Consider the following 11,973-nt stretch of genomic DNA (forward strand, 5'->3'; position numbering starts at 1 on the left):
AGAAAAGCTCATTCGACATCAGTTTATTAAGTTTGAAAGCATTTTGAAACTAACTAGTTTTCGAGGCTTGACTTTGTAACTTTACCATCCATGAATGTGAAAAACCCCCCAAAAAAGCTTCATCCATTGGCTCCACAAAGAAACAATACATATATTATTAAAGTGAATTTTTTTATTGATACACTTGAGTATTGACATGCATACAAACAAAACATCTGGAAGATGCACAGCCCTACTGCGTCAAACACCTGAAACTTGGACCTCTATTCTTCCATTCGGATGACACATCGAAGGCCTTCTCCTTTAAGCATGTATTCGAAGGCCTTGTTAATCTCTGAGAATGGCACTTCATGAGTGATGAACTTCTCCAGTTCTAGTTCCTGCAACATTACAAAGTTCAGTCCCTAAGGGTTGCATATTCAAGCTTTTCTTGTTTGTGCTTTATATGAACCAGTATAGCAGTAGGCTATAGATTTGCTTATAAGTGTTTAGAATGCTACCTTGTTCATGTATTTTTCCACAACAACTGGAAGGTCCGAACGGGGCTTGTAGTTCCCAAAGAAGGTCCCTTTTAGCGTCCTCTCGTTGAGGAAGTTTACGGGGTGTGTCTTGAACACAGCCTCCTTGTGGGGCACACCCACAAGAACGGCAACACCCCAGCCCTGTCATGCCACATTTTAGTCAAATGGTCTGTTAGATCCAGTGTGGCAAATTCTGCCTTTAACAGACATTCTAACTGCTTTCTATTATACAAATTACTTACATCATGAACGTATTCAAATGCTGAGATCATGGCATCAACGTTTTCAGTGCATTCATCACTTCTATCAACTCCTCCACTAGTCATCTCAGCAAGCACCTGAAGATCAAGTCCAGCAGAAACTTAATCGAGTACTAGGCAAGTGCTTTTTGCACTGCAGAGATGAGAGTTTGAAAGTTACCCCTTGAACTGGTTTCTTGTAGTCTTTGGGGTTCACAAACTGTCACACCAAACTTCTTTGCTGTTTGCACAGAAAAACAGAGGCTTATGTATTAGAAATTAATTAGTTATTAGACTTTACCTTTGGTATATGTATTGTTCAGCTACCTTGTTCAAATCTGCTGGAATTGATATCGACCCTAATGATCCTTGAAGCCCCAGAAACTCTGGCTCCTTCTGCAGCCTAATTACATGGAAATACTATCAGATACATACATACATACATATATATATATATCCATGATCAGACAAATTCATCCAACATAGAGTAAATAAATATTCATTTAGCAGCTGCAGAAACTTACTGCAAGGCCTACAGCTCCCAATCCGAAAACAGCTACTGACGAGCCTTTTGGTGGCTTGGCAACATTCACAGTGGCACCAAATCCTTAAAAGCCAAAACAAGCACCCAAGTAGAAAAGATTCATCAGCAAAACAATTATTACAGATTTAGCCAAAAATTTGAAGTGATTTTTGCTAGTACGTACTGAAATTAGAGTATCATTGTGTTTAATGAATATTCTACCTGTGCAGAATCCATAGCTCATGACACAGACTTTGTCAAGAGGAGCAAGGCGGTTGTGTAATTATCTATTAGATTAATTACATTTATTGTAATTATTTTTTAGTATAATTATCTTTAGGTGGTCCTATTTATCTGAGAAATATCTTTTAAACCATTAGATAATTATCTCTTATAGTATTTATCCACTAGATAAAGAGTGATAATTGTCTTTCAAATTGAATCAAACTAATTTGATAGGGTTAGTTTGAATAAAGATAGACATTAAATAGTCTATAAATAGAGGGTTCATCTATTGAAAAAATAACACAGTCATACAGACAGTGGAAAGTAGTTTGGGTCCCCAATCAAGTCCAAATCTGAGGGCATACACCATCATTGTGCATTTGGCTGATTGATTGGAAGCATCCAACTCAATTGCAATCAAGTTTTTCATACAAATAATGGCTGGAGGTAAGTGCATTTATTTTAATTATTCTAACAGTTGGTATCAGAGCCTTTTGTATCTCTGCCTTATTTATTTCGTTGCATAACGATTTTTGATTGGAAAAAATATTGTTATTTTCTGTGATATTTTTGTCCTGTTTATTGACTGTATTTCAGGTTGAGATGAACGTCGCCTGCGGTCGCGTATGTCTTGGCCATTCATGTCGCTGTAACCATGGGGTAGCAGTGACTATTGGCCAATTTGCTCATTGCCGACTGCTGCCATGGGAAGCCATTGTTGCTGCTTTGTGGCCAACGTTTCGAGCAACCATAGCAGATTTGGTCGCCTCTCCGTTGTGACCCGTTTTCTACATCATCACTGATTTAGTCCCCTGACCGCGGCTTTTCAATTGCTTGACCATCATCGAATGGCCATGGCTTTAAGTTTTACCATGGCCGACGGCCAAAGCTTCTCGTCATGCATGCCCGCATCCTGCGTTTTTTTTCCATGGACGATCGATGGTCATGGTTGGCTTTTGGCCGTCGATTTTGGCTATTACAGTAGGCGTAGCCATGGCCGATGGGTCTTAGTTTTAGCTGATGACGTGGGTCATCGTTTTGGCTGGATGGGTTCTGCCATGGCCGATTCTGGGCACAAGCAACCGCCATGGGTGTGGGCTAATGATGCTGATGAATAGAGGAGCAGAAGGCAGTGGTCATGGCGGCATCGCTGTGATGCGTGTCGTTGGCCTACGCGACATTCGTCGTCAATGATGGCGGTCGGCGGCGGCTGCGTTGGCAGGGATGGCGGTCGGCGGCGCTTTCTTTGGCAGTGATGGTGGTCGGCGATGGCGAGGATGGCAGTCGGCGGCGGCATGTTGGTGTTAGCGTCTCGCAGGTAGCGGCGGTGGCAAGGGTTTGAAAACCCTTGCTGCTTGTAGGGGAAGAAGAAGGCGGGTCGGCCCATTGGGTTGGCGAGTCGACCCACTGAGTCGGATCTGGGTGGCCATGCGTGTGGCTCACGCGCCCATGCCACTGCTATGCATTAGCACAGCCACGCGCCTTAGAATTTAATTTTTTTTTACAGCTTATAATAATTTAATTTTTATGCAATTGATTACTTTAATTGTTAAATTGCATACTTAATTAAATTATTTATATTTTGATCATGATAATGTTTATGCATATGCAATTAATTATATCCTCATGTTAATTATTAATACATGATTAAGTGAATTGATATTGTTTATGCATAATTATTGGTGTTATATATGCATAAATTAATTTCTTGCTTATGCATGATTTATTGTGATTAAATTATTTAAATGTCATATGATTAATATGATTTTGATTAATTGGAGACTAGCCACAACATCTTTAATTAATTAAAATTATATATTGAATTGCAAAGATCACATAAGGTTAAATGACATTAATTGTGATTAATCATATTGAATACAATAAATTTTATCCCACAGGAATTTTTGTTGTATTTGAAGTGATTAATTAGGATGTGATAATAAATTATTTTCTTAATTTACCCACAGGAATTAAGAAAAGGAATATAATTTGTCAGTCACATCATAAAATTTATATTATGAATCAATTTAAATGTAGTAGCTTAGCCCACAGGTAGTTGTTATATGTTAGTGATTCATAATTGTTGCATGCTTTACATTGATAAAACATGACATTAAGTTATAGTAGCCTCACATTCAGTTACATGAGTATGATTCTATGTTTAATTTTGTAGTTGCTTTACCTGTGAATTTATCTGATATGAAGTGTGACGTTTCTGATTTGAATGGTGATAACTATAAGGAGTGGAAGGACATGATTCTTCTGCAATTAGGGTGAATGGACTTCGACTATGCAATCCGAAAATCTGAACCACCTGCAGTCAATTCTACTAGCATTAAGGCCCAGATTGCTGAGCATGAGAAATGAGAGCGATCTAATCGTCTTAGTATGATGTTCATTCAAACTAAGATTTCTGCTAGTATTCATGGTTCGATTCCAAAATGCAAGACAGTCAATGAATTGCTGAAGGCTATTGATGAATAGTTTGAGTCTTCAGATAAAGCACTTTCTAGCACCTTAATGACGAAGTTATCATCAATGAGGCTCACCGGTATTAAAGGTGTGCGCGAGCACATCATGAAGATGAGGGACATTGCAGCTCAACTGAAATCCTTGGAGGTTATGATGTCGGATTCTATTCTTGTGCATTTCATTTTGAATTCTCTCCCACAACAGTATGGTCCCTTTAAATTTTCTTATAACACACATAAAAATAAATGGTCTATTAATGAATTATTGACCATGTGTGTTCAAGAAGAAATGAGGTTGATTATGGAAATGGGAGAGAGCACATATATGGCCACTCAAGGAAAGAATAAGTCTACTCAAGCAAGGCATAAAGGAAAAGGTAAAATACCTATCTAGCCTAAAGTAAAGAAGGAATCCAAGTGTTTTTTTTTGCAAAAAGAAAGGAAACCTGAAGAAGGATTGCCTCAAATTTAAGGCATGGCTTGAGAAGAAAGGTAATCTAACCTCACTTGTATGTTATGAATCTAATATGATTGATGTTTGTCATAACACATGGTGGATTGATTCTGGTTCTACAATCCATGTTGCAAATACCTTGCAAGGTTTTCTAAACCAGAGGAAACCAGTGGGAAGTGAACAAAGCATCTATTCAGACAACAAGATGTGTTCACATGTGGAGGCAATTGGGACATGCAGGCTGATTTTACATTCTGGCTTTGTTTTATATTTGGAAAAGACTTTTTATATTCCTAGTTTCTCTAGGAATTTAATTTCAGTTTCTAGACTTGTACCCTTTGGATATTCCTTTAATTTTATGAAAAACTCATTTGATTTGTTTTATAAATCTAAGCTTGTTGAGAATGGTACATTGTCTGATGGTCTTTTCAAAATTAATTTACAAAACAATGCCTCTTATAATGTAATGCATGCTCAAATCAAGGCAGGTATTAAAAGATGTGTAATGAATGAGGATTCCTCTATGTTGTTGCACAGGAGATTGGGACATATCTCCATTGAGAGACTTAGAAGATTAGTAAATGATGGAGTACTCAATGCTCTTGATATTATTGATTTTCATACTTGTGTAGACTGTATAAAAGGAAAGCATACTAATAAGTCAAAGAAAGGTGCCAAGAGGAGTACAGAAATATTGGAGATCATACATACAGATATTTGTAGTCCAGATATGGACGCGTATGGTCAGAAATACTTCATCTCATTTATTGATGACTATTCATGATATATGTATCTCTACTTGCTTCATAATAAGAACGAAGCATTAGATGCCTTTAAGGTTTTCAAGGAAGAAATAGAGAAGAAGTGTGATAAGTGCATTAAGATCGTGAGGTCAGATAGAGGTGAAGAGTATTATGGAAGATACATTGAGGATGGACAGGCACTTGGTCCGTTTGCTAGGTTTCTCGAGGAAAACGGGATTGTGGCCCAATACACTATGCCAGGGTCACCAGACCAGAATGGCATAGTTGAAAGGAGAAACCGAACATTATTGGACATGGTGAGGAGTATGCTTAGCAGCTCCAAGCTTCCTAAATCCTTGTGGACTAAAGCTCTTAAAATGACAGCGTATATATTAAACAAGGTTCCAACCAAGGCTGTCCCTAAGACGCCATTTGAGTTATTTAAGTGTTGGAAACCGAGTTTGCGACATAAACGCACTTGGGGATGTCTGTCTGAAGTAAAAGTTTGCAATCCGTAAGAAAGGAAACTAGACCCAAGGACTGTAAGTGGGTATTTCATTGGATATGCGAAAAAATCCAAGGGATATATATTCTATTGTCCATCTCACATCACTAGGATTGTGGAATCAAGAAATTCAAAATTTCTTGAGAATGACTTGATTAGTGGGAGTAATCAATCTCAGAATTTGGATTCTTCTAAGAAAGATTATTTAGATATTCTAACTCCCATTCCAAGTGAAAGACTGACTGAAGTTCATAATACCTCTCAAGATCAAATGGGTGTTATACAACCAGTCTTTGATATTCTAGAAGCTGCTGATAGCAATCTAGAAGATCCAGTTGTGTAAGATACTCCCCAGGAGGATATTGACACAACATTAAGAAAATCAACTAGAATAAAAAAATTAGCCATACCTAATGACTATGTTGTGTATCTTTAAGAATCTGACTATAACATTGGACCTTAAAATGATCCTGAAACGTTTTCACAAGCCATGAGTTGCAATGAATCCAAATTGTGGTATGATGCTATGAAAGATGAGATGAATTCCATGGCAACTAATGGAGTCTGGGATCTTGTCGAGTTTCCTAATGGGGCTAGGGCCATTGGCTGTAAATGGATCTTTAAGACTAAGAAAGACTCATTAGGCAACATTGAAAGATATAAGACAAGACTCGTTGCTAAAGGATTCACTCAAAGAGAGGGAATTGATTACACGAAGATTTTTTCTCTTGTATCTAAGAAAGATTCTTTCCGTATAATAATGGCATTAGTAGCACATTTTGATTTGGAATTGCATCAAATGGATGTGAAAACTTCTTTCCTTAATGAAGAACTAGAGGAAGAGGTTTATATGAAACAACCAGAAGGATTCTCCTCTAGTGTTGGTGAGAATTTGGTAAGCAAACTTAAGAAATCCATATATGGATTGAAACAAGCCTCCCGACAATGGTACTTAAAATTTCATGATATTATCTCTTCATTTGGTTTTGTAGAGAATGTCATGGATCAGTGTATATACCAGAAGGTTAGTGGGAGCAAAATATGTTTCCTTGTCTTATATGTGGATGATATCCTACTTGCAACCAATAATAAGGGTTTGCTACATGAGGTGAAACAATTTCTCTCTAAACACTTTGATATGAAAGATATGGGTGAGGCATCTTATGTCATTGGCATAAAGATCCATAGGGAAAGATCTTGAGGCATTTTGGGACTGTCTCAAGAGACCTATATCAACAAAGTGTTAGAGAGATTTCAGATGAAAGATTGTGCATCGAGTGTAGCACCCATTGTGAAGGGTGACAAGTTCAATTTGGATCAATGCCCGAAAAATGAACTTGAAAAGGAACAAATGCACAACATTCCATATGCTTTAGTTGTTGGAAGCCTAATGTATGCTCAGGTTAGCACAAGACCTGGCATTGCATTTGTAGTAGTAATGTTGGGAAGATATCAGAGTAATCCAGGTTTAGACCATTGGAGGGCTGCTAAAAAGGTTATGAGGTACCTTCAAGGGACTAAGGACTACATACTCATGTATGGACAAACTGATCATTTGGAGATGGAAGGTTACTCGGATTCAGACTTTGCTGGTTGCGTTGATTCTCGAAAATCAACATCTAGATACATTTTTATGTTAACCAGCAGAGCCGTATCTTAGAAGAGTGCCAAACAGAGCTTAGTTGCTACATCCACTATGGAAGCTGAGTTCGTTGCTTGTTTTGAGGCTACATCGCATGGTGTATGGTTGAAGAGTTTCGTTTCAGGACTTAGAATTGTTGATTCTATATCTAGGCCACTTAAGTTATATTGTGACAATTCAGCTGCTATTTTCTTGGCTAAAAATCACAAGAGTGGTAGTCGAAGTAAACATATCGACATAAAGTATTTAGCCATAAGGGAATGTGTTAAGGAAAATAAAGTGGTCATAGAACACATTAGCACGGAATTGATGATAACTGATCCTTTAACTAAAGGCATGCAAATTAAGGGTTTTAAGGATCACGTAGAACGAATGGGAATTGGTCTCATGATATGATTTAGTTGTATGAACAACTATTGATGTAATGAAACTCTTATTTAATTGTTTGTTGATTTCTCATTTTGGGTGTACACATTTATGTTTGAGAATAACAAACTATTTTGGACCCAAATAAACATAGGGTTTATTCATGAAGTTGTATTATCACATTGGGACTAGTGGGAAGGAAATTGGATGCATTGTGATGCATGGAAGGTAATACTCAATTGCAGAGGACTTATCGCCATGATTCATGTATTTGATTCTTTCTTAAGAATAAGGAGATATGGATATAAGGTGTTTCATTGGTTAGATAAAATGTACGGACCAAGTGGGAGATTGTAATTATCTATTAGATTAATTACATTTATTGTAATTATCCTTTAGTATAATTATCTTTAGGTGGTCCTATTTATCTGAGAAATAACTTTTAAACCATTAGGTAATTATCTCTTATAGTATTTATCCACTAGATAAAGAGTGATAATTGTCTTTCAAAATATTGAATCAAACTAATTTGATAGGGTTAGTTTGAATAAAGATAGACATTAAATAATCTATAAATAGAGGGTTCCTCTATTGGAAAAATAACACAGTCATACAGACAGTGGAAAGTAGTTTGGGTCCCCAATCACACTACAAGAAAATTGGTCTTCTATGATGACCTTAGGTGGTCACAAAAAGATAGAATTTCATCACGCAATCTTTTCAGTGATGATCAAGTATTCGTCACGGACTCGTCACCGTAGGTCCCCCATCGATTATCTTTGGTGACGAAATAATTATTTCATCACGATAAATGCATTATTGGTGACGAAAAAACTCGTCGCCCAACTCATCACCTAAGCTCATCGTCTCTTCATATCTAGTCACCAAAAATACTTTTTAGTGACGAATTATTTCATCACTATTGACATAAACATTTCCATCACTAAAACATATTTGTGACTACCATTAATTCTCACAAATTTTTTTTATCTCATCACCAAAACTATCTCGTGACGTTATTTCCTCACCAAAAAAACAAAATTGTTCATTATCAAAAAGTTTTTGTGACAAAACACTTAGTCACCAAAAGGTACTTGTGATAAAGTGGAGTTCTCATAGAAAATATTCTACGATGGTTGGTAAAATACTTGTGATTTACATCAAGAGACTTAGACATCACCAAAAAGTTTCTGTGATGAAAGCATCTCATTGCAAAAACTCTTTTATTACAATATAATATCATCATCAAAAACTTTTGGCGACAAAAGTCTATTAAGGAAATAGCATCGCTAAAAATTATAGTTGACTCACCCAGCCTGTCACTAAAAATTTCCTGTCATGATATTCTCACCATATAGTCCCACAAACATCCATGTTAATAAATTCTCAACTTATTTAAAATACCAAACACAACTACCACAAATTTCAATGAATTAAATCATCCAAATTGTTAGTCCATCAAAACATATCCCACAAATGACAAAACTCATCAAATCTAATATCCAAAAACATGTTCCAAGCATAATTATTCATCAAATAAAGACAAATAAGCAAAAGGTATATCAAGTCAAAATAAACTTTCAACTTCTTTGGATCCTTAAAGTCCCACACATCTAAGAGTTGTTGCCATCTTCTACATTTGATGGTTCATGTAGAGGTTTTTCTCCAACTTTTTCTAAAACAATGGCCAACATACTCTTCAACTGATGGATCTCCTCATTTTGTGCTTCAAACACAATTTCTCTTAACTAATTATACTGTAACAAGTTCTCCACTTGTTGTTTAAGTTGTTCTGTTTCTGAATTATTCGTTGGAGTTGTCCGAGTCTTTTTAGATGGTTTAGCAGTAGAGTAACCTAATTTCAACCTTATTGATGAAGCACAAATTTCTTTTTGAGTAAGTGTTGAACTTTCTTCTTCTTCTGATGCAGAGGTTGCAGCTTGTTGTTTCTCCAACATCATCTCCTAATGTAGTGAGAAAGACAATTAGTATAACATCATAAGCTGATCATTGACAAGATTCATCCACTCCTTACTAGGTGCCATTATCTCATAAAAGAATGACAATCTTGCACTTCACCTAAACAATATAACAATAATATCGCTTAGCTAAGCCTTAAGAAATAGAGTTGGCTATTCATAACAAAATTTAGCTTCTCATTATTAGAGTTAGACTTTAAACTTGTATGAACTTTTAGAAAATTAAACTTTAAAAGCAAGTAAACAAATGAAGAGACTAGCTAGGTAATTAAATATCCATTTTACTAAACATACCAAAGGGAAACATGGGACTCATGTAGAGACACACACAAGAAGTTCGTGCCGAGGAGAAGTGCGCATATACTAAAATAGGCAAATTAAGTGTTATAATGTAAGTAGTATATCAAATGAGCACCATTAGGTGGCAAATAGTTGCTGCTCATAACTCTTCTGAAAACTAGAAACCTTAGTTAAGCAATGAATATAAACATTTTCCTTGTATTCAAAATGTTTGAAAGTACTCAAAATTTATGAAAACAAAAATGAGTAACCAAACTCTTTTTTTCTGTTTACATTGTCAAAATAATGTAAACAAAAACTCAAAACAAAAGCATACTAATCATTTCCCAACCATGGCCAGATACCACTACATAACTACAAGCAATACTAGGAGAGAAGCAAGATGTAGCAAGGAAAATATATGAGAAGCAAGATGTAGAACATGACACATCAATAATGATAATAGACCTAATTCAATTAGGCTATATGATAAAATAATAAATACAAATCAAGTCCAAATCTAAGGGCATACACCATCGTTGTGCATTTGGCTGATTGATTGGAAGCATCAAACTCAATTGCAACCAGGTTTTTCATACAAATAATGGCTGGAGGTAAGTGCATTTATTTTAATTATTCTAACAGGTTGATCTTGGCAACGCAGCCGGCATGAAGGACGGTGTACTCGCTGAAAGTGGAGGTTTTAAGAAAGTGGTAAATGGGCTTACTGTTGATGGAAAACCTTGATTTGACGTCATAGAGCATGACCCCTCTATCAGTGTTAATCCTTAGCAGATCAAACATGTTGCTTTCCTCTGACCTGCAGTGGGCGCATTCTTTAGACGCCCCTGTGAACACCGGAAGCACGTGGTCTCCCGGTGCAAGATCTGTCACTCCGTCTCCAACACTCTCCACAATCCTGTCAAATAGAAAACATATTGCATTTTAGGCGTTAGAAACAAGCAAGAATATTGATCAATGAAGATGTAGAGAGGAATCAACTTACCCGCCTGCCTCGTGCCCTAGGATTCGAGGAAACACGGGATTTTGGCCCTGCAGGTTTGGGAGGAAGAAGAAGAAGAAGAAGTAGAATCAGTGTTTGGGGGTGGTCACCATGGTTGGATAAACAGCTCAAATTGATTTCTAATTGAATTACCTTGGCTTCCCAAAAGTAAATGTTGGTGTGGCAGAGAGAGGTGTAGAGGATCTTCAGCTGGACCTCTATCTTTTGTGGTGGTGCCACCTCCACTTCTTCCAGCACCAGCGGCTTCCTCGGCTCCCATGCCACGGCAGCTGCAAGCACAAACAATTAAACAAACAAATACCCATCAATGAACCTCTTTGAAAAATAACATGTAAAACATCATATATATATATGTATGTATGCATGCACCAACCTCTACAGACTATTACTTGGCCAGCCGTGCTTGACATCTCTTTCTTTCTCTCTGATTAGTGTGAAAAATGTATATGCTCGAGAACTGTATATATGTAGTTGGCTTATATGAGATGCAGAGCAATGGGAGGAGGGGGTATTTATACAAAAATAGAGCTGCCTAGTTGCTGTTTTTGAGATTATTTTAGTGACATACACTTCTGTCTGACAATTTTTGTAGAATTAATAATCATTAGGTCAACTTAAATACAGTAGGCGATGCCGAGATTACGAAACCATAGCTGGTTTTCCGGTTATTGGTATTTTGGGAGTTCCACCAGTTTTATTTAGTGCTAATTATAACTAAAACACCAAAATCTTAATGATTTTTTAAACTATGTAGCCGATTTTTAATTTTTTCAGTATTAGGGTCAAACTTTTATTTTTATCATCTGTTAAAATTATGCAATAAAAAGTTGTAGTGGCCGGGAGTATGCATGTGGTCTCTGTAATTTTATTTTCAATATTTTGTTATTTCAAATGCATTTGGGGTGGGTTTCGTGCTTACCCACTGACATATTGCATTATATGCGACTTCCTATAGGGGCAACCAGAGCTTGATGCATGATTTTATGGGGGTTATGTATCATT

At 36.6% G+C, this 11,973-nt stretch overlaps 1 pseudogene; it reads right to left on the minus strand.

The window, feature by feature from the left end:
• Nucleotides 1-263: 263 nt before the first annotated feature.
• On the minus strand, nt 264-11,381 carry LOC127799382 (alcohol dehydrogenase 3-like; annotated as a pseudogene).
• Nucleotides 11,382-11,973: the final 592 nt, after the last annotated feature.

This window comes from Diospyros lotus, chromosome 4 (assembly GCF_014633365.1).
Source record: "Diospyros lotus cultivar Yz01 chromosome 4, ASM1463336v1, whole genome shotgun sequence".
In the NCBI taxonomy this organism is placed as follows: domain Eukaryota; kingdom Viridiplantae; phylum Streptophyta; class Magnoliopsida; order Ericales; family Ebenaceae; genus Diospyros; species Diospyros lotus.